A 24,026-nucleotide genomic window follows, 5' to 3' on the forward strand; every position below is an offset into this window, starting at 1 on the left:
GTCTTTGGCTTAAAATCTAATTGATGTGATATAAGGATTGCCACCCCAGCTTTCTTCTGATGCCCATTAGCATGGTAAATTGTTTTCCACCCCCTCACTTTAAATGTGGAGGTGTCTTCGCATCTAAAATGAGTTTCTTGTAGGCAACATACTGATGGGTTTTGTTTTTTATCCATTCTGATACCCTGTGTCTTTTGATTGGGGCATTTAGCCCATTAACATTCAGGGTAACTATTGAGAGATATGAATTTAGTGCCATTATTAGCCTGTAAGATGACTGTTACTGTATATTGTCTCTGTATCTTTCTGATCTACTACTTTTAGGCTCTCTCTTTGCTTAAAGGACCCCTTTCAGTATTTCCTGGAGAGCTGGTTTGGTGTTTGCAAATTCTTTCAGTTTTTGTTTGTCCTGGAAGCTTTTTATCTCTCCTTCTATTTTCAATCATAGCCTAGCTGGATAGAGTATTCTTGGCTGCATGGTTTTCTCGTTTAGTGCTCTGAATATATCATGCCAGCTCTTCCTGGCCTGCCAGGTCTCTGTGGATAAGTCTGCTGCCAATCTAATATTTTTACCATTGTATGTTACAGACTTCTTTTCTCGGGCTGCTTTCAGGATTTTCTCTTTGTCACTAAGACTTGTAAATTTTACTATTAGGTGACGGGGTGTGGACCTATTCTTGTTGACTTTGAGGGGGGTTCTCTGCATCTCCTGGATTTTGATGCTTGTTTCCTTTGCCATATTAGGGAAATTCTCTCCAATGATTCTCTCCAATAGACCTTCTGCTCCCCTCTCTGTTTCTTCTTCTTCTGGAATCCCAATTATTCTAATGTTGTTTCGTCTTATGGTGTCACTTATCTCTCAAATTCTCCCCTCGTGATCCAGTAGCTGTTTCTCCCTCTTTTGTTCGGCTTCTTTATTCTCTGTCATTTAGTCTTCTATATCACTAATTCTTTCTTCTGCCTCATTTATCCTAGCAGGGAGAGCCTCCATTTTTGATTGCACCTCATTAATAGCTTTTTTGATTTCAATTTGGTTAGATTTTAGTTCTTTAATTTCTCCAGAAAGGGCTTTAATATCTCCAGAGAGGGTTTCTCTAATATCTTCCATGACTTTTTCGAGCCCGGCTAGAATGTTCAGAATCGTCATTCTGAACTCTTGATCTGACATATTACCCATGTCTGTGTTGATTAGGTCCCTAGCCTTCGGTACTGTCTCTTGTTCTTTTGTTTGTGGTGATTTTTTCCGCCTTGTCATTTTGTCCAGATAAGAGGATATGAAGGAGCAAATAAACTACTAAAAGGGTGGCAAAGACCCCAGAAAAATGTGCTGTAACCAAATCAGAAGAGACCCCTAATTGTGGGGGGGAGAAAGGGGATAAAAACAGGTTCTGAAAAAAAAGAAAAAAATTTAAAAAATAAAACAAATAAAGAAAAAAATATAAAAAAGAAAGAATAGATATATTTAGATAAACTAGTCAAAAAACGTTAAAAAAGAAAAGGGTAAAAGTTTTAAAAAATTTAGCAGAAGAAGAAAAAAGAAAAAAGAAAAAAAATCGAAAAAAGAAAAAAAAAATTGAAGTAGCAGCAAGACTAAAGAATCATGGGGAGAAAGCCATGAGTTCCGTGCTTTGCTTTCTCCTCCTCTGGAATTGCTCTGCTGTCTTAGGAATTGAACCTACTTTCCTTGATAGATGTACTTCGTCCTGGCTGGATATTTTGTTGATCTTCTGGGGGAGGGGCCTGTTGTAGTGACTCTCAAGTGTCTTTGCCCAAGGCGGGATTGCACCGCCCTTACCAGCGGCCGGACTAAGTAATCAGCTCGGGTTCGCTTTTGGGAGCTTCTGTTCCCTGAACGCTTTCCGTAGAGTTCCGGAGGACGGCAATGAAAATGGTGGCCTCCTAGTCTCCGGCCCGGAGGAGCCGAGAGCCTGGGGCCCCACTCCTCAGTGCGCCCCCAGAGGACAGCACCCAATCACTCCCGTATCCCCAGCCTCTAGCCGCGCTCCGAGCTCACCCAGCCCGCGACCAGTTCAAGGTAACCCCAAGCTGAGAGTTCAGTCCTCGGCTCTGTCTCTGTAGCCGGCTTCTCCGTTCTAATACCTGCGAGCTCTCCGACACTCTGACACCCCTGATCCTTCTGTGACCCTGCGGGACCTGGGGCCACGCTGACCCCGCATGGGCTTCACCCTGGTTTAGCCTCTGGAGCAATGTCCCTCAGTGGAACAGACTTTTAAAATTCCTGATTTTGTGCTCCGTTCCTCCGCCGCTTGCCGGGAGCCGGCCCCTCCCCCCGCGGTCTATCTTCCCGTCGTTTTAGATTCACTTCTCTGCCAGTCCTACCTTTCAGAAAGTGGTTGATTTTCTGTTTCTAGAGTTGCTGTTCTTCTTCTCTTCGCTCTCCCGTTGGATTTGTAGGTGTTTGCAATGTTTAGATAAGCTATCGAGCTGATCTCCTGCTACCTGATGTAGTCTCAGGCTGCTACTTCTCCGCCATCTTGACTCCTCCCCGAGAAAAACATATTTTTGAAAAAAAAAAAAATGTGATTCCCAAAAGTCAGTACCACACTGGGTCTAAATTTACGTTAGTTAGTTAGTTAAGTGAAGGGTTAATTTCAGGCTCAGAATAAATTCTACAATCAGATCTAGCTCTTGTAAAAATCCCTGAAGCCTTAAGAAAATAATTCAGAATGATTCTTCAGGAAGATATTCTTAGACCAGGTCTCTCTTATCTTTGATAGAAGAAAAAAGTGAAAGTTAGAGTCATAAGTCAAAACACTAACTGAATGACCGTAAGTGCCAGTAGCTGCTGTAGAGAGTAAAACTGACATCCCAAAATGAAATAATAAAGAACAATCGTATAAAAGAGATTATAAAATTACTATATTTGTAATGTTTAAAGAGGTCAAAAAGCAAGAAACCCTGACAAATGAAGAAGAGCTTATGAAAGAAAATAAATCATTTGAGGACTTAGGAGCATCATTCATGTCACTTGGTACAAAATTCTTCCACCCAGGTGACATGTGCCGGGGATTGTAGTCTTCCAAAAGGCATGTAACGGCACAAAGACAGGCTGTGAAGTAATGAAGGTAATTGTAAACATGGCTCTAAATTTGGCTCTAAATTATCTTTATAACAGTCCTTATTTAAAAAGTAAAAAAAAAAATACTTTTAAAGCTTTAGATAAGAAGAATCACAACTGAGAAAAAGGAAACACTTGTATTGTCTTCTACCTGAAGCTTTACATTTCAAAAGGTGTGAAATGACCCATGAGAGTGATTAAATTGAAAGCTTAATGTACCTTTATATTTTGGGTATCTTATTTTTCTGTGATTTATAATTTTAGTCCTCAGTTTATCTGAACTATTCTGTGTGCCAGAAAAAAAAAAAAGGACAAAAAACCCCACAATTTTCATGTTTGTGAAGATTCAGTGACATCTCTTAGAAATTGGATCCACCTCATTCAAAGTTGGATGGAGTTTTCTCTTACAAACACTGTACAGCAAAACATGTATCAAGAGGAAGGAAGTCAATAGGACGTCAGAGTGCCTTACTTTCCTAAAGCAGACACCCTCAAGTCTACCGTAAAGGGAAGGTTCCATGGTCAAATACGTACATATATTCATTGCATGTGCATTATTCAATTGCAACGTTATTAGTTTCTTCAGGCAGCTAAACCAATTAATGAGTATAGGCTGTTGCAAAGATTTGCACAAGGAGACACTTATATTTCTTCTATGAATATTTATTAATGTTAAAATATGATTTTTGATTGTATTTTATTTGGAAAAGTTACTAGAAATTTCCAAAGTTTCATTTTCTCCATCTCTGATCAGGTGACACACATTATTAAATCTAGTAAGAGAATATCTTGCAAGAGGCTTAATTGGAAGTCCTCCCACTTAGTATAAACTTTTTATCAGCATTAACCTCATAGGTAATTGTGAAACAGTAGATTTTATTTGTAGCCTTGCATTTTTCTTGTCCTCTCTCCCTCCGTGTACTTTTCTTCAGAAAGGCATGTCTTGATATTAGCTGTATCTTCCCCAGTCATGGGTCACCCTCAATCATTTTCCTCCTCCTCTATCAAAACTTTCATTCCTAAGTTGTGTCACTGGTTTTTACCATTGTAAAATATGGAGTTTTCTTTTTATAACCAAATGAGTATAACCAATTCCTCCCTGAGCAGCAATTGTTATCTTGATGTCCAGTGAATCAGAAATTATGATGATGATGAGCTATCTAAAATGCGTGTACACTACTTTTGAAGCAGTTTGTATTTAGTTACTCTCTGTGGGAAGTATATATAAAATGACATTGCATTGCAATGTAACACATTTATTCAGTCTGTGAACAATGCCTGCTCTGCACTTTCACGTGTAGAACCTTTGTGATAATTGACCCAACTATTGATCAAAATGATTAAGAACCAAAGCCTACCCCTTTTTCAGGGTAATTGCTTCTGTTTCCCATTTTCATTTCCTGCCCTGATATTATCCTCTCAGGGATTCACGTAATAGGCATTTAAAAGATTTGTTGAACGAATTAATGGCCCCATACCTTTCTTCACAATGGGTGGTAAAGCCTTTCTTGTATAAGATATTTTCTGCTAATGTGCAAACTGCTTAATGTGTTTTTCTTTCCAGGTAACAAAATACTCAAACCCCATTAAAGAGCAAGGGTTTTATTTTGCTTCGTTTAATTTTAGAAGATGATTTAAGAATAAAGCTTATTTTGTGACTCTAAGACAGCGGAGCAGGCTGAAAAGCAAATCTTGTGTCACCTTTTCCACAATTGGGATTTATAAGTACAGTAGCCTTCTGTACTTCTGATAGATTGCTGGTGCCATGTGGGTGGTTTCCATTAGGCTGATGAAATTTTTTCCAAAGACATTTTATCTCTGTTGAATGAGGATGAATAGTTTGCCTATCACAGGAACTTTGGGTAGGTCCCAGGAGACTTGACCTTAAAAAGGCGACAATCTAAGATCTGGAAATAACCTAAAATTAAAAATCTCACAAATAAAATAATGAAGAGATTTTTTTGGACTTTATAGAGATAAAAAAATATTTGTCCTTAGATGCAATTATCAAGTCTTTGGTGATGCAGAATGGGATCACCAAAACCTGATGAAAAGCCAATTATAGTCATCTGAAGGAAGGTGAAATGAGATAAGCAGTAAATTTTGTTCACTTGATCTTTGGTCTCTATGAAGTAATTTTATTTATGGCCTTGCTTTAAGTGATTATTCTTAACCTAAGCAGCTCAAGAATCAAATCTAAGCTAGAAAGCACTTTACAAAGTTTTTGTGTTTTATGTCAAAGGTCCTTAAAAACAAGTTAAAATAATTAGCCACCCATTTAATCTCCTTTCAGTAATCTGGCAGTGAGCTTTTAGGCACTCTTCAGTCTATTGATTTTATTTCCTTTTCATTTTATTTCGAAGCTTATTTGTATTTGTGGAAAACTCAATCAGTTTTATTAGAAAGTAATGTTATCTGGTGGAGAATAATGCTTACTCTTATTTTTCTGGATTGAATTAGGTAAAATCATTTTCAAAGAATCCGAACTAAAATATAGACAGATTTAGACTATTTCTTTCCTAAATGTTAGATATATTTTATCTGTAATAATTTCCTTCATTTTGTGTGTGTATGTGTATGTTTTTTCCCTGGGAAGCAAGCTATTTTTGTTTTTGAAAAATAATAAAACTATTGCAGAAATCCTCTTGGTGAAAACAATAATGATTAATGGTTGGTTATTAAATTAAGAAATTCAGCTAATATGTGGAATTACGAATATATACATACAAGAGTCACCTTGTCCAAGATCCCCAGGGGATGCCTGAAATCAAGGATAGTACAAAATCCTTATACACACACAATGTTTTTTCCTATATAGGCAAACGTATGATAAGATTTAATTTATAAACTAGGCACAGTAAGAGATGAACAATAATGACTAACAAAAAATAGAACAATTAAACAATATAAGGAAATAAAAGCTACATGAATATGGTTTCTTTCAAAATATTGTACTGTACTCACCTTTTAACTTCTTGTGAGGATGAGAGATGGTAATTGCCTATGTGATGAGATGAAGTGAGGTGAATGACTTGGGCACTGAGATGTAGATTTAGGCTACAAGTGACCCCCTGACCATATGTGAGAAAGAGGATCATCTGCTTCTGGGTTGTGATTGTGTGTAACTGAAAGTGAAACCAAAGGATGGGGAACTACTGAGCATAGTTCTTACTTCGCCCAGTTCTTGGCATGTACAAATTTCAGTTACCACAGTTTGTTTGTTTATAAAGATCTATTTTATTAGAGATTTTATTTATTTATTTGACACAGAGAGACACAGCGAGAGAGGAAACACAAGCAGGGGGAGTGGAAGAGGGAGAAGCAGGCTTCCTGCTGAGTGGGGAGTACAATGTGGGGATTGATCCCAGGATCCTGGGATCATGACTTGAGCAGAAAGCAGATGTTTAACAACTAAGCCACTCAGGCACCCCAATTTATTTATTTTGGATTGAGAAAGCACACACGGTGGGGGGGGGGAGCAGTCCAGAGGGAGAGAATCTCAAGGAGACTCCCTGCTGAGCATGGAGCCTGATGCTGGGCTAGATATAATCACCCATAAGCTCACGACCTGAGCCAAAATCAAGAATCGGTCACTCAACCAACTGAACTACCCTCCACAATTTATTTAAATAACATAAGTTCCTCAATAAAATGTTTATATTTCAGTTACTGTGAGATATTAACTAGGAGTAATTGCATGACTTTCAACCTTCGTTGCTGGATCTTCAATTCACAAATTACAAAATAAATAACAAATATGCATCATGATTGGTGACCAATCACATCACTTCTGTCAGAAATTGGTCCCTGCACATCTGTTTTTTCAATTCTTACACAAACATTTGCCCTCTCATCACTCAGTGATAAATGCATGTGGTGTTTTAAAACATGGAAAATCTGAAAAGTTAACTGACCAACGAAGATGAAAACATAGCAAAGAAATAAAAAAGTGATAACACTGGATGTAGAATTCAATTAAAACAAATTATATATAGCATAGAAGAAATAGTTATATACAATCAGACAAGATAGATAAATAGATATATAGGGAAGAAATAATTGACTAAGGGAATGTTAATACTTCTGCCAGTCAAGAGACTCTACGGACATATCCAGAGGAACTTAGTCAAGAGAAACTTCTTAACATAAATAAGGTTGTGATGAAAAGGATGAAGATAACTTAGATGACAGCAAAAAACTTAGCTTTAAAATAACTCTCAGATATATTCCATAAGCTGAAAGTACAAAAGATAAAATGTTGGAAGATAGTCCAAATTTAAGAATAAGAGAATTCTGTCTTTGGTTCCACTGTCACTCTATATGTATTTTTTTTCCCCAAACTTCAAGGAAGTTGCATCTGTAACACCCCCTTTTACCATAAATATTAGAATATTTATTTTCTAAAAACAAGGACCTTTTCTCACCTAATGATGACTATCAAATTCAGGAAATTCAGCATTGATAAGATAGTATTGTCTTATCTAATCCATATTTCAATTTTGCCAATTGACCAAACAATGTCCCTTATGATGATTTTGTTTTTCTTGGATCAGAATCATGTATTGTATTTAGTTGCTGTATGTCTTTCTTTAGTTTTCTTTTTTCTGGATAAGTTCCTCTGTTTTCCTTTGATGAGTATTGGTCAGTTAATTTATAGGATATTCTCTAGTCTAGACTTGTCTGAAATTTCCTTCTGATTATATTGGTTGATTTTTGAGAGAAATACTACATAGATGATGTTGTGTTCTTCTTAGTGTATGACATCTGGTTACTTATGATGTTGCTATATCCCATTATTTCTTACGTGGTGGCCACCTATTCTTTATGAACTCACTATTCTTCCTTTGTAATTACTATGCACTCTAGGGGGAGGTTCTTCAAAACTGTGTACTCTTTTTCATCAGGTTTCCTCCAAGAAGTTTAGCTTTCTTTTATAGTTGTCTTACTAACACAAAGATTATATGTATTTTTGAAAAATAACTTGTCTATATTATGATTTTGTAAAAAGTTCAGCTGATTTTTAAGAAAAACACCCTCTTTTTACAATATATATATTACATATATTAAACTGCTCATTTTATTATTTTATTTTATTTGTTTTTAAAATAAATGCTATGCCCAACATAGTGTTTGAACTCAAGGACCCCAAGATCAAGAGTTGCATGCTCTACTGACTGTGCCATGTGCCCCTACAAATTATATTTTTAAAATAAGAAGTACCTCTAAATGGGAAAGGTGGATACATCTTTTTTTGACAAACTTGATTTGACTTGATTCTTGATAAACACACGACTCAAAATTAAGAAAAGTCAAAGGAAAAATAAAGTAGACAACTAGTTTTGCACATTCAGGGTGTAGTAGGTATAATTCAGTAGTTTTTAAAGGGAAAATGGAGAGTGTTGGTTAACCCCACAAGTTGGTTAGGTAGAGATCAATAAATACAGAGTTTGTATTTGTCAAATATTTTTCTTTGAATATAGTTTTGGCTTAATTGCATTGGCTTTGTTAAATAGTACTTTCATGGGCCAGGACTACATGAATAATGGAATTAAGAGCTTAGTAAACTGTCTCCTCAGCAAACAACTTTAACTATTTAAAGTTGAACTTTAACCAGTTTTAACTGGTGAAAATGATGAAAAAAAAACTATTTCAAGACACTGGAATTGTTTTGTAAGCATGAAGATTACAAAGAAACACTCATTCAAGAGAATTTGCTGAATCTCAGAGAGAATAGAAAATTTCTGTGGCATTGGAGACTTGATCAACTTTATAATACCAGCTAGCCCTCTGGCTCTGTGCTGTAGAAGCTCCGCCTGAAGTGTATGCAGCCAAGAAGAGAATGGCTTACTCCTCCCATATCTAACCCCATTCTGGGGTTAGGATTTCATACTGGGAGAGGTAGGCTTCTGGTGTTTCTCGCCACTCTCCTCTAGCCTCATTTTGCAGAACTTCTATTCTAAGCAAGTGCAATGGACACAATTTTACAAAAATTGACAATCCTGAAATTTATATGCAAGTACAAGGGACCCAGAAAAATCAAAACAGTCTTAATAAATAAAAATATGGAAGACTCATACTTCATGATGGTAAACTTAATACAAAGTTATAGTAAACAAAATAGTATGGTACTACAGTAAGGATATGACATATAGATCAGTGGAGGAAAATTGAGAGCTTAGAAATAAACCCTTACATTTATGGCCAAATGATTTTTAACAAGGATGCCAAGGCTGTTCAATGAAAGAGGAATAGTCTTTTCAACAAATGGTGTTGGGACAGCTGATACCTACATGTAAAGTAATGAAGCTGAAGCTGGATTTCACAGCATGCGCAAAAGTTAAGTCTGAATGGACTGGAAACTTAAATGTATGAGATAAAGCTATAAAACTCTAAGAAAAAAATAAGATTAGGTAATGTTTTCTTAGATGTGACATGAAAAAGTTAGGCGACAAAAGAAAAAAAAACAGATAAGTAGAAAATCAACTTATGTCCTATAAATTAACCACTTACATCCTATAAATGATATACTATCAGAAAAGTGAATGATAAATCACAAATAAGAAAAAAAAATATTTGTGGGGCCACCTGGGTGGCTTAGTTAAGTGTCTGACTCTCGAAATCAATTCAGGTCTTGATCACTGGATTGTGAATTCAAGCCCCTTGTTGGGTTCTACTTTAAAAAAAATTACAAATTACATATTTGGTAAGGGACTTGTGCCCATCATATATAAAGAAACTTACAATTTGACAACTAAACAAAAAATAGCTCATTTTAAAATGGGCAAGGGGGTTGTATAGAACTTTCTCCAAGGAAGCTATGCAAATGGACAATAAGCACATAAAAAGATGCTCAATAACATTAACATTTGAGGAGAGTAAATGAACCATAATAACTATAACTTTACACCTACTAGGATGCCTATAATAAAAAAGTTAGACAAAAAAGTGAATTGGCAAGGATGTTAAGAAATTGGAACCTTCATACACATTTGGCTAGAATTTATTATGTTGTAGCTACTTTGCAAAACAATGTTGTGTTCCCTTAAAAGATTAAAAATAGTTACTATATGACACAGCAATTGGAATCCTAGGTATATACACAAGATAATTGTATGCAAATGTTTGTACAATATGTTGTACATGAATGTTTATAGCAGTATTATTCATAATAAACAAAATAGAAACAACTTAAATGTCTATCAGTTGATAAATTGACAGATAAAATGTTGTATATCCACACCAAATAGTATTATTTAACACTAAAGAAGAAATTTCATAATGACAAATTCTATAACATGGATGAAACTTAAAAATATTTTTCTAAGATAAAGAAAGTAGTCATAAGAGATTGCATATTACAAAATACCTTTTACATAAAATGTCTAGAATAATCAAAGCTATAGCAGCAAAAGGAATATTGGTTGTTGCTAACGGGTGGGGGCAGGGAGTGGTGTGATGTGGTATGAGAAATGGAAGTCAGAGCTATTGGTTACAGATTTCACTTAGGAAAGATGAATGTACTTTACAATTAGATTCTGATAATAGTTTCATAACCCTATAAATATATGAGGGAATAATAAATTATATCTTTTAAGTCAGCGAATTGCATGGCATATGAATTACATCTCAGTGAAACTTAAAAATTTAGACTGTAATATTGATTTTTATCATTGGTCCAAGAATTATTTGAAAGACTTTTTTGTTGTTTGGTTGTTTGGTTGGTTTTGTTTTTTTGTTTTTGTTTGTTTTAGTTTTAAAATTATGATTATTTTATTACTTATTCCTAGGATTTATATTGTTTTTGGGTCAAATAATATCATGTTCACTACTTCCATTCTTCATTGATATTTTTCATGATTATTTAGGCTTCAGACATGGTTGATTTTTGTTTCACAAACATTTGATTATAAGATGCATTCTTTTTATACAATAAATATTTGGACATATATTTGTAGATCAGTGGATTTCAGAATCAATGTCATAGTATCCAAATCACACTTTCATAAACTCTGATTACATAGGCCTTGTTGGGGTTGGCCTCTACCATTTAAGTGAAATACCTTGCTAATTCAGATGCAACATAGATTTTGAGACTTACTCTATTAGGTCAATTTTATTAGTAGCATTATGTACAATATGTCTTTTTTTGGGAGGGTATATTTGGTATATTTGGTCTATGAATCACCAAGAAAAAGTTATGTTAAATTTTCTCTCTCCTGTCTTGTTTGGTGGGAGAATTTCCTCTGAGTATATTTTATGAAACTCTTAGTTGGGACAGGCTCTTTCAGATTGGGGCTCACCTTGTTTTCCCCATTTAATTCTAAAAACACTTGATTGGGGTCAAGAGTTTCAAAAGTGTTTTACTTCTGTAATTAACTTTCATTTTGGTTGAAATCAGATTCTTAAAATTATGGTTCTCAGGCTCCTTTTATTTGGAGTTACAGTATGTGTTTGAAAATTCCTAAGTTCGATTAGGATTTGATTCATTATTTTGATCTTTTCCTCTCATTTTGTAGGCATTAAGAAGTAAACAGATCTTAGATCAAATGTATTTTTGTTAAGTCATTGTTATTTAAAGTATTGATATTTTTTACTTCTTTTTGTTTAGATGTTAAATTTGTATGGGATTCAGAAAGAGGAGTTTCAGATGAAAATGAGATAAAAACAGTAGTTTTGAAGAAAATGTTCTCTGTTCATATAACGTAACATGCATGCATGAGGGCATTGAGAAATAATACAGAGGACTCTCATCAGGACCTTGTAGTATAGTGGGGAAGAGGCAGAAGTGAATGTTAGAATCTCCAGCCAGCAGTTTAATAGAATGAGCATCTTGGGAGATGCGACTAGAAGCAGGGAAACTGAAAAGAAGTCATTTATTACAAATATTATTACAGTAATCTAAGCATGATCTCAGAAGAGAGACAGAAGCCAGAGACACTAATAAGGTAGAATTGACAGCTCTTGGTGGCCAATTGTATTTGAGGAATTTTTTTTTAAAGATTTTATTTATTTATTTGATAGACAGAGATTGCAACCAGTCAGAGAGGCAGGCAGGGAGAGAGAGGAGGAAGCAGGCTCCCTGCCGAGCAGATAGCCCCATGTGGGGCTTGATCCCAGGACCCTGGGATCATGACCCGAGCTGAAGGCAGAGGCTTTAACCCACTGAGCCACCCATGCGCCCCTGTATTTGAGGAATTTGAGGAGAAAACAAGACAGAGGCATAAGACAAGATCCTCAGTGCTCTACCTGGGCAACTGGACAGACAGTAAAAAAGACAGAACAGGCTTATAGACTCAGAAAGCATTCAAGACATCCAGAAGAGTTTTAAATTAACTTGGTTGAACTTTTTGTTGCAAGTCAGAAATCTGTACTATATATTATAGATGAGTACACTTTTTAACTGAATCAAATTACCATTTTTGGCCTTTGAGGCAAGAGGAAACAACAAAGCCTGCCTTCTGCCTTCAGCAGTTTTCTGTGCCCAAAACCGAAAACCAAGAGACAAAGCATTGTCTATAATTGAAGTGAGGGAACCCTGGCCTCAGTGACCCTCACATTGCAGCAATAGGGAAATGATTTAAAAGTTCTTTGTGGAAATGTTGATTTGCAATGTAGAGCTAATAAAGATGGACTAAATTATCCCCATATGTTCTATAAAACAGTCATTCATAACCCCAGAATTCTCCTTAATTGTGTATACTTGGAAGACAATCAGTGCTATTTTTACCCATTGATGTATTCCCCCCCCCCTCTTCATTGTGATTCATTGTGTGCTTTCCTTGGAGCCAATATAATTTGAGATTGAAATAGCCCCATTGGGAATGCTCACATTAAGCATGAGCTATTTTTTGATGCAGACTATCTGTTATAACTTAAGTAGAGTAACAGTTTTATGATCTTCACAGGCTGAGGGAGGCAGAGGACTTATCAGGAAGGACAGTCACACAGGTAGACTAAAGCCTTGTAATTCAGTAAGGCTGGATGGAGTCTCCAGAAGGAGGATCTTTTACGTTTCTGCTTTAGCTATAGACAAACCACTCATTCATTGTGAATAAACATGCCATGAACAGTCTAAGATGTCCTTTCCCCTCTCCTCACTTACCTAAATCATATAAAGGCTCCAACTTAAGCACAGTTTACTCTCTGAAACATACCCTTTTATTATCAAGTCAGATTGATGTGTCTCTGCCTTTGACTCTCATTTGGTCTTTGGCAAATGCTGCCTTGTATTGGTGTTACTCTTTTTTTTTTTTAATTTTTGAATGTGTTATGTATGTTCCTTAGGTTTCCTTCATGTGATTTTAATATCACTAATACTCTAGGATCTCAGTTGCCTACTAAGTTACCATACCCAATGTGATAATGATATGTACCTACTGTTACAATATCGTATGGATTATTCTCACTATCCTAAAAAACCCTGTGCTCCACCCATTCCTCTCTCTCTTTCCTCCAGCCCCTGGCAATCACTGGTCTTTTATGTTGTCTTTATATAAAGTTTTGCCTTTTCCAGAATGTCACATACTTGGCATTGTATAGTATATAGCATATTCACATTGGTTTCTTCATTTAATAATATGCATATAAGTTTCCTCTATGTGTTTTTATGGCTTGATAGTTCATTTTTTTTCATCATGAAATAATATTCCATTATCTGGATGTACCAGCATTGGTTTATCCATTCACCTACTGAAGGACATTTTGGTTGCTTCCTAGTTTTGACAATTACGAATAAAGCTGCTATAAATGTCCATGTGCAGGTTTTTGTGTGGATATAAGATTCACTTCCTTTGGGTAAATACCAAGGAGCATAATTGCTAGATCATATGTTAAGGGTATGTTTAGTTTTATAAGAAAGGTTTGTTGGTTTTTCAGGGAATGGAACTGTGCATGGGAGAGGTGGTTGAGGTGTTTGTTATTTTTGTTACTCAGCCTTTAATAATATTTAATTAAATTAGTATATTTTATTTTTGTTAAGAAATTTTTAAAGTAAAATATGAATATACAATAAACATATATCAAATATTTTATTTAACTAATTAATTAATGACAGAATAGGTTATAAATGGAACATTCAAAGAAATACACATTCTAAGTAATAAGAATGCTGAAGTAAATTTACGAAGGAGTAGAAAACTAGGCTGCCTACAGGACAATAACAATTGCATTCTATCTGTTGGAAGTCATGTGTGTGTGTGTATGTATTTGCATTCTTATGAGTTTTCTACAACCAATAAAGTAGTGAATTAGAGCAAAGACAAGGAAATGTCCAGATGTCTTGAAAGAGTACACAAAGCATGACAGGTGGTAATATGCAAATTTAGAATAAAATGAAAATATTCAAAGGGATATGGAATGGAATGGAAAAAATGATACATTTTCCAGTTTCAACACATTTAAAAACACTTATGAGGGGCCCCAAGGTGACTCCCTCAGGTAAGTGTCTGCCTTTTGCTCAGGTCCTGATCTCAGGGTCTTGGAATGGAGTCCTACATCAGGCTCCCTGCTCAGTGGAGAGTATGCTTCTCCCTCTGCCTCCCCTCCTGCTCCTGTGCTTTCTTTCTCATTCTCTCTCTCTCTCCCTCTCCCCCTCTCAAATAAATAAATAAAATGTTAAAAAAAGAAAACACCACTTAGGAAGGAGCAATAGTAAGTATGCAGGTTGTGCATGATGGGGATTTGAAAACTTACCAATAGAAATAAAACACATAAGTAAATGAGGATAGATACCATACTACTGGAAATGAAGACTAAATTATGTAAAGGAACTATTCTTTCTAAACTAATTTTCTTTTAATGTGATTCAGATCAATGCCAAATATAACTTTTAGCTAGCATTATGAAATTGAAGTTTAATTGTAAGAATAAACAAAGAAGGGGCCCTTGGGTGGCTGGCTCAGTCAATTGTGTCCAACTCTTGATTTCAGCTCAGGTCATGATCTGAGAGTCATGGGATCAAGCCATGCGTTGGGCTCCAGGCTCAGCTCAGAATCTGCTCAGGATTCTCGGGATTTCCTTCTCTCTCTGCCCTTCTGCCACTCCTCCACCGCAGCTCACACTTTCTTTCTCTCTAAATAAACAAACAAAATCGTAAAAAAAAAAAAAAAAGAATAAATGGAGAAAAACACTGGAAAGTTTTATAAAGAAAAACTGAAAGGGAAATTGCACCATTCAACCATAAAATGACATAGTCTATGGTAATTAAAGCACATGGCACTGTTGGGAAATAAAATAGGATATTGGAAAAAATACCAAGTACAGAGCTAAGTAAATATTTAGCATAAAAATAGACATGACAAAGTAGCATGCTGAGACTACATCAGGTAGCAGGAGATCAGCTCGATAGCTTATCTAAACATTGCAAACACCTATAAATCCAATGGGAGATCAAAGAGAAGAAGAACAGCAATTCTAGAAACAGAAAATCAACCACTTTCTGAAAGGTAGGACTGGCAGAGAAGTGAATCCAAAACGACAGGAAGACAGACTGCGGGGGGAGGGGCAGGCTCCCAGCAAGCGGCGGAGCAACAGAACACAAAATGAGGACTTTTAAAAGTCTGTTCCACTGAGGGACATTGCTCCAGAAGCTAAACTGGGGTGAAGCCCACACGGGGTCAGCATGGCCCCAGGTCCTGCAGGGTCACAGAAGGATTGGGGGTGTCGGAGTGTCGCAGAGTTGCAGAGTTACAGTTGGGGAAGCTGGCTATAGAGACAGAGCTGAGGAGTGAGCTCTCAGCTTGGGGTTACCTTGAACCGGTCGCAGGCTGGGTGAGCTCAGAGCATGGCAGGAGGCCGGGGATGCGGGAGTGATTGGGCGCTGGTCTCTGGGGGCCCACTGAGGAGTGGGGCCCCGGGCTCTCAGCATCTCTGGGCCGGAGACTGGGAGGTCGCCATTTTCATTCCCGTCCTCCGGAACTCTACAGAAGGCATTCAGGGAACAAAAGCTCCCGAAAGTGAACCCAAGCGGATTACTTAGTACGGCCCCTGGTAAGGGCGGAGCAATTCTGCCTTGGACAAAGACACTTGAGAGTCACTACAACAGGCCCCTCCCCCAGAAGAGCAACAAAATATCCAGCCAGGACAAAGTTCACCCACTAGGGAAAGCAGGTTCAATACCAAGGACAGCAGCGGAATTCCAGAGGAGGAGAAAGCAAAGCACGGAACTCATGGCTTTCTCCCCATGATTCTTTAGTCTTGCGGTTAATTTAATTTTTTTTCAATTTTTTTTTATCTTCTGCTAATTTTTTTTAACTTTTACCCTTTTCTTTTTTAACGTTTTTAACTAGTTTGTCTTATATATATATATATATATATATATATATATATATTCTTTCTTTTTTATATTTTTCCATTATTTGTTTTCTTTTTAAAATTTTTTCTTTTTTTTTCCTGAAACTCTTTTTATCCCCTTTCTCCCCCCCACGATTTGGGGTCTCTTCTGATTTGGTTAAAGCGCATTTTTCTGGGGTCCTTGCCACCCTTTTAGTATTTTACTTGCTCCTTCATATACTCTTATCTGGACAAAATGACAAGGCAGAAAAATTCACCACAAAAAAAAGAACAAGAGGCAGTATGGGAGGCTAGGGACTTAATCAATGCAGACATTGGTAATATGTCAGATCTAGAGTTCAGAATGACGATTCTCAAGGTTCTAGCCGGGCTTGGAAAAGGCATGGAAGATATTAGAGAAACCCTCTCTGGAGATATAAAAGCCCTTTCTGGAGAAATAAAAGAACTAAAATCTAACCAAGTTGAAATAAAAAAAGCTATTAATGAGGTGCAATCAAAAATGGAGGCTCTCCCTGCTAGGATAAATGAGGCAGAAGAAAGAATTAGTGATATAGAAGACCAAATGACAGAGAATAAAGAAGCCGAGCAAAAGAGGGAGAAACAGCTACTGGACCACGAGGGGAGAATTCGAGAGATAAGTGACACCATAAGATGAAACAACATTAGAATAATTGGGATTCCATAAGAAGAAGAAAGAGAGAAGGGAGCAGAAGGTCTATTGGAGAGATTTATTGGAGAGAATTTCCCTAATATGGCAAAGGAAACAAGCATCAAAATCCAGGAGGTGCAGAGAACCCCCCTCAAATTCAACAAGAATAGGTCCACACCTCATTATCTAATAGTAAAATTTACAAGTCTTAGTGACAAAGAGAAAATCCTGAAAGCAGCCCGGGAAAAGAAGTCTGTAACATACAATGGTCAAAATATTAGATTGGTGGCAGAATTATCCACAGAGATCTGGCAGGCCAGAAAGAGCTGGCATGATATATTCAGAGCACTAAATGAGAAAAACATGCAGCCAAGAATACTATATCCAGCTAGGCTATCATTCAAAATAGAAGGAGAGATAAAAATCTTCCAGGACAAACAAAAACTGAAAGAATTTGCAAACACCAAACCAGCTCTACAGGAAATATTGAAAGGGGTCCTCTAAGCCAAGAGAGAGCCTAAAAGTAGTAGATCAGAAAGGAACAGAGACAATATACAGTAACAGTCAGCTTATGGGCAATACAATGGCACTAAATTCATATCTCTCAATAGTTACCCTGAATGTAAATGGGCTAAATGCCCCAATCAAAAGACACAGGGTATCAGAATGGATAAAAATAATCAAAATCCACCAATATGCTGTCTGCAAGAAACTCATTTTAGACCCACAGACACCTCCAGATTGACAGTGAGGGGGTGAAAAACAATTTACCATGCTAATGGACAGCAAAAGAAAGTTGGGGTGGCAATCCTTATATCATATCAATTAGATTTTAAGCTAAAGACTATAATAAGAGATGAGGAAGGACACTATATCATACTCAAAGTGTCTGTCCAGCAAGAAGATCTAACAATTTTAAATATCTATGGCCCTAACATAGGAGCAGCCAACTATATAAACCAATTAATAACAAAATCAAAGAAACACCTCAATAATAATACAATAATAGTATGGGACTTTGACACTCCCCTCACTGAAATGGATAGATCATCCATGCAAAAGATCAAGAAGGAAATAAAAGCCTTAAATGACATACTGGACCAGATGGACATCACAGATATATTCAGAACATTTCATCCCAAAGCAACAGAACACACATTCTTCTCTAGTGCACATGGAACCTTCTCCAGAATAGATCACATCCTGGGTCCTAAATCAGGTCTCAACCGGTATCAAAAGATTGGGATCATTCCCTGCATATTTTCAGACCACAATGCCCTGAAGCCAGAACTCAATCACAAGAGGAAATTTGGAAAGAACCCAAATACATGGAGCCCAAGCAGCATCCTTCTAAAGAATGAATGGGTCAACCAGGAAATTAAAGAAGAATTGAAAAAATTCATGGAACCAAATGATAAAGAAAACACAACGGTTCAAAATATGTGGGACACAGCAAAGGCAGTCCTGAGAGGAAAATATATAGCGGTACAAGCCTTTCTCAAGAAACAAGAAAGGTCTCAAGTACACAACTTAACCCTACACCTAAAGGAGCTAGAGAAAGAACAACAAAGAAGCCGTAAACCAGCAGGAGAAGAGAAATCATAAAGATCAGAGCAGAAATCAATGAAATAGAAACCAAAAAAACAATAGAACAAATCAACGAAACTAGGAGCTGGTTCTTTGAAAGAATTAATAACATTGATAAACCCTTGGCCAGACTTATCAAAAAGAAAAGAGAAAGGACCCAAATAAATAAAATCATGAATGAAAGAGGAGAGATCACAACTAACACCAAAGAAATACAGACAATTATAAGAACATACTATGAGCAGCTCTACGCCAACAAATTTGACAATCTGGAAGAAATGGGTACATTCCTAGAGACATATAAACTACCACAACTGAACCAGGAAGAAATAGAAAACCTGAACAGACCCATAACCAGTAAAGAGATTGAAACAGTCATCAAAAATCTCCAAACAAACAAAAGCGCAGGGCCAGGCGGCTTCACAGGGGAATTCTACCAAATATTTAAAGAAGAACTAATTCCTATTCTCCTGAAACTGTTCCAAAAAATAGAAATGGAATGAAAACTTCCAAACTCATTTTAGGAGGCCAGCATCACCTTGATCCCAAAACCAGACAAGGATCCCACCAAAAAAGAGAACTACAGATCAACATCCTTGATGAACACAGATGCAAAAATTCTCACCAAAATACTAGCCAATAGGATTCAACAGTACATTAAAAGGATTATTCACCACGATCAAGTGGGATTTATTCCAGGGCTGCAGGGTTGATTCAACATCCGCAAATCAATCAATGTGATACAATACATTAATAAAAGAAAGAACAAGAACCATATGATACTCTCAATAGATGCTGAAAAAGCATTTGACAAAGTACAGCATCCCTTCCTGATCAAAACTCTTCAAAGTGTGGGGATAGAGGGCACATACCTCAATATTATCAAAGCCATCTATGAAAAACCCACCACAAATATCATTCTCAATGGAGAAAAACTGAGAACTTTTCCGCTAAGGTCAGGAACATGGCAGGGATGTCCATTATCACCACTGCTATTCAACATAGTACTAGAAGTCCTAGCCTCAGCAATCAGACAACAAAAGGTAATTAAAGGCATCCAAATCAGCAAAGAAGAAGTCAAACTCTCACTCTTTGCAGATGATATGATACTATATGTGGAAAACCCAAAAGATTGTACACCAAAACTGCTAGAACTTGTGCAGGAATTCAGTAAAGTGTCAGGATATAAAATCAATGCACAGAAATCAGTTGCATTTCTCTACACCAACAAGAAGACAGAAGAAAGAGAAATTAAGGAGTCAATCCCATTTACAATTGCACCCAAAACTATAAGATACCTAGGAATAAACCTAACCAAAGAGGCTAAGAATCTATACGCAGAAAACTATAAAGTACTCATGAAAGAAATTGAGGAAAATACAAAGAAATGGAAAAATGTTCCATACTCCTGGATTGGAAGAATAAATATTGTGAAAATGTCTATGCTACCTAAAGCAATCTACACATTTAATGCAATCCCTATCAAAATACCATCCATTTTTTTCAAAGAAATGGAACAAATAATCCTAAAATTTATATGGAACTAGAAAAGACCTCGAATAGCCAATGGAATATTGAAAAAGAAAGCCAGAGTTGGTGACATCACCATTCCGGACTTCAAGCTCCGTTACAAAGCTGTCATCATCAAGACAGCATGGTACTGGCACAAAAACAGACACATAGATCAATGGAACAGAATAGAGAGCCCAGAAATAGACCTTCAACTCTATGGTCAACTCATCTTCGACAAAGCAGGAAAGAATGTCCAATGGAAAAAAGACAGCCTCTTTAATAAATGGTGCTGGGAAAATTGGACAGCCACATGCAGAAAAATGAAATTGGACCACTTCCTTACACCACACACAAAAATGGACTCTAAATGGATGAAGGGCCTCAACATGAGAAAGGACTCCATCAAAATCCTTGAGAAGAACGCAGGCAGCAAACTCTTTGACCTCAGCCGCAGCAACATCTTCCTAGGAACATCGCCAAAGGCAAGGGAAGCAAGGGCAAAAGTGAACTATTGGGATTTCATCAAGATCAAAAGCTTTTTCACAGCGAAGGAAACAGTTAACAAAACCAAAAGACAACTGACAGAATGGGAGAAGGTATTTGCAAATGACATATCAGATAAAGGCCTAGTGTCCAAAATCTATAAGGAACTTAGCAAACTCAATACTCAAAGAACAAATAATCCAATCAAGAAATGGGCAGAGGACATGAACAGACATTTCTGCAAAGAAGACATCCAGATGGACAACACACACATGAAAAAGTGCTCCACATCACTCGGCATCAGGGAAATACAAATCAAAACCACAATGAGGGGGCGCCTGGGTGGCTCAGTGGGTTAAAGCCTCTGCCTTCGGCTCAGGTCATGATCCCAGGGTTCTGGGATCGAGCCCCAAATCGGGCTCTCTGCTTGGCCGGTAGCCTGCTTCCTCCTCTCTCTCTCTCTGCCTGCATCTCTGTCTACTTGTGATCTCTATCTGTCAAATAAATAAATAAAAATCTTAAAAAAAAAATGCCCTTAATTTAAAAAAAAAAAAAACCACAATGAGCTATCACCTCACACCAGTCAGAATGGCTAAAATTAACAAGTCAGGAAATGACAGATGCTGGCAAGGATGTGGAGAAAGGGAAACCCTCCTCCACTGTTGGTGGGAATGCAAGCTGGTGCACCCACTCTGGAAAACAGCATGGAGGTTCCTCAAAATGTTGAAAATAGAACTACCCTATGACCCAGCAATTGCACTAGGGTATTTACCCTAAAGATACAAACGTAGTGATCCGAAGGGGCATGTGCACTCGAATGTTTATAACAGCAATGTCTACAATAGCCAAACTATGGGAAGAACCTAGATGTCCTTCAACAGATGAATGGATAAAGAAGAGGTGGTGTATATATACAATGGAATACTATGCAGCCATCAAAAGAAATGAAATCTTGCCATTTGCAACAATATGGATGGAACTAGAGGGTATCATGCTTAGTGAAATAAGTCAATCGGAGAAAGACAACTATCATATGATCTCCCTGATATGAGGATGTGGAGATGCAACATGGGGGGTTAGGGGGATAGGAGAAGAATAAATGAAACAAGGTGGGATTGGGAGGGAGACAAACCATAAGTGATTCTTAGTCTCACAAAACAAACTGAGGGTTGCTGGGGGGAGGGGGGTTGGGAGAGGAGGAGTGGGGTTATGGACATTGGGGAGGGTATGTGCTATGGTGAGTGCTGTGAAGTGTGTAAACCTGGCGATTCACAGACCTGTAAACCTGGGGATAAAAATACATTATATGTTTATAAAAAATAAATAAAAAATTAAAACAAACAAACAAAAGACTGATAGAAAAACAAATAAAAAAATTAAGCACAATGTAAAAAAAATAGACATGACATTGAAATTACAAAGACATACTAGTAAATAAAAATTTCAGAGATAATTGGTTAATTATTTAGGAAAATAAGTTAGATTCTAAGGAGTTCAGCTCCTGGCCAGAAACATGCCTGTGATCTTGCAAGCCAGACTATAGGCAATTACAAAGGCTTTACCCGGCAGTCCCCAGGGGGGAAGCCCTCCTCTGCACTGCAGTCTCTGAAGGAGGGGCAGCAATAACCGGAGGTCCCTTGCTGGCCATGCTTTCGGGTGTAGTATCTTTCATAGCCCACGGTTTCCATTTGGAGGCCTCTCTATGTGGTCCTCTGGCAGAGGCTTTCATTTTCTGTTGGGAGAAGTGGAACAGGAGGGAGGCAGCACTCTCTGTTATATGACTTTCAGGTCATACTATCACAGTAAGTGATAAGATTTGACTATCACTCTTGGTTAGGCTTGTTGTCTTAATTGACTACTCCCATACCTCATGGTTCAGCTCTCAGCTCAGGTCAACTTTTGAGACCTCCATCATTCTTACTCTCTATAAAATTAAATCTGAGAAGAGGAAGATAGAAATAAAGAAAAAAAGTTATCAATAAAATAAAAATAAATAAAATTAAATTAAGAATAAAAATAAAATTAAAAATTTTGTATCCAAATATAAAATTAAAAGGCATGTAAGTATTGTTTGAGGCATATAGATACATTTTCTTAAGAAGTATTATGAAAATACGAAGATATTTTGCAGCCAGGAAGGGAATAATTAGCATAGCATATGGCCAAAACCATTGCCCATAATAAAATACAAAGTGTAAATGGCCAATATACATGCGAAAATGCTTATTGTCTCACTGGATGGAACAAATAATCAATTTGTAAGACAAGTGTAAGGCACTGCACTGGCTGGGATCTTGATTACCCAGGAGTCTCAGGGAACACTGCTAGGGAGTCAGAGGGGCAGTGCTAGTGAGTTTGAGAGTTAATGCTAGGGCTGGGCAAGTCCCTGGCTGGGTCTGTGCGCACAGGGGTAAGGAGGAGAGCATTCTGACTGCCCCAGCACCAGGCCTTCCCTGGAAAGCCTAAGAAAGCCCTGGCCTCCCACCCCCAGACCCACATAAGGGTTTAGAGGAAGAGGAGCTAAGTAAAACATCAGTTGATTTTTTCCTAAATTTTGTTACTGGTTTCAACAATCATTGAGAACATAGATAATATACTTTTTTCTTTGAAATTCCTGAGGATTTGGTTTGTGGTCTCCAAAATGTTTAATTTTTTATAGAATTCCTGGGTACTTAGAGACAATAAGAAGTTTCTTTAGAGGGAGGTAAATATTTCTCTGTATATAAATTTGATAAAACTTATTAACTGTGTTATTCAAATATTATGTGATCAGCTTATTTTTTTCAGCTAGATAAATTTTTAATAAGCAATATCAAACTTATACTTATTTGTTCATATATATTTCCCATAATACTGTTAATGTTTTTAAATATTTAGATACATATTATGAGTATATATATAATAACAACATATTAATTAATCCATTAACTATGTATACAGTTATTCCTATGTTCCAAAAGCTCTTCTAATAGTTTATAATTAATTCATGTATACCTTGTAGCAACCCTATGAGTTAGTCTATTTTTAGGCTTAATACCTCAACTTTTCTCGTGCTCATTATCAGTTGTTTTCATGATCTATTTCTGGGCTATTATAAAAGAACAAATAAACATCTGGAATTATGATAAAATCAAGAAAAGTGAAAATATTATTGGTATGGGGGTACCACATACACTCCACATTTTAGCATCACAGTAACTTAGTTCTTACTATCTTCTGTCCTGTCCAGGTATTGGCAGAGATGGTGCAGTTTCATTAAAACAAGAATTTAAAAAATAAAGCGATTTCTAATGTATTTCAGGATTCTCTTGTAAATTTCCTATATGTTAGCTCATTGCAGAGTCAGCATTCTATTTATCTGTGCTTCTTTAAAACCAGGGAACCACTTTATTATTTTGTTGTTGTTAAGATTTTATTTGACAGAGA

This window comes from Meles meles, chromosome 5 (assembly GCF_922984935.1).
Source record: "Meles meles chromosome 5, mMelMel3.1 paternal haplotype, whole genome shotgun sequence".
NCBI classification, from domain to species: Eukaryota; Metazoa; Chordata; class Mammalia; order Carnivora; family Mustelidae; genus Meles; species Meles meles.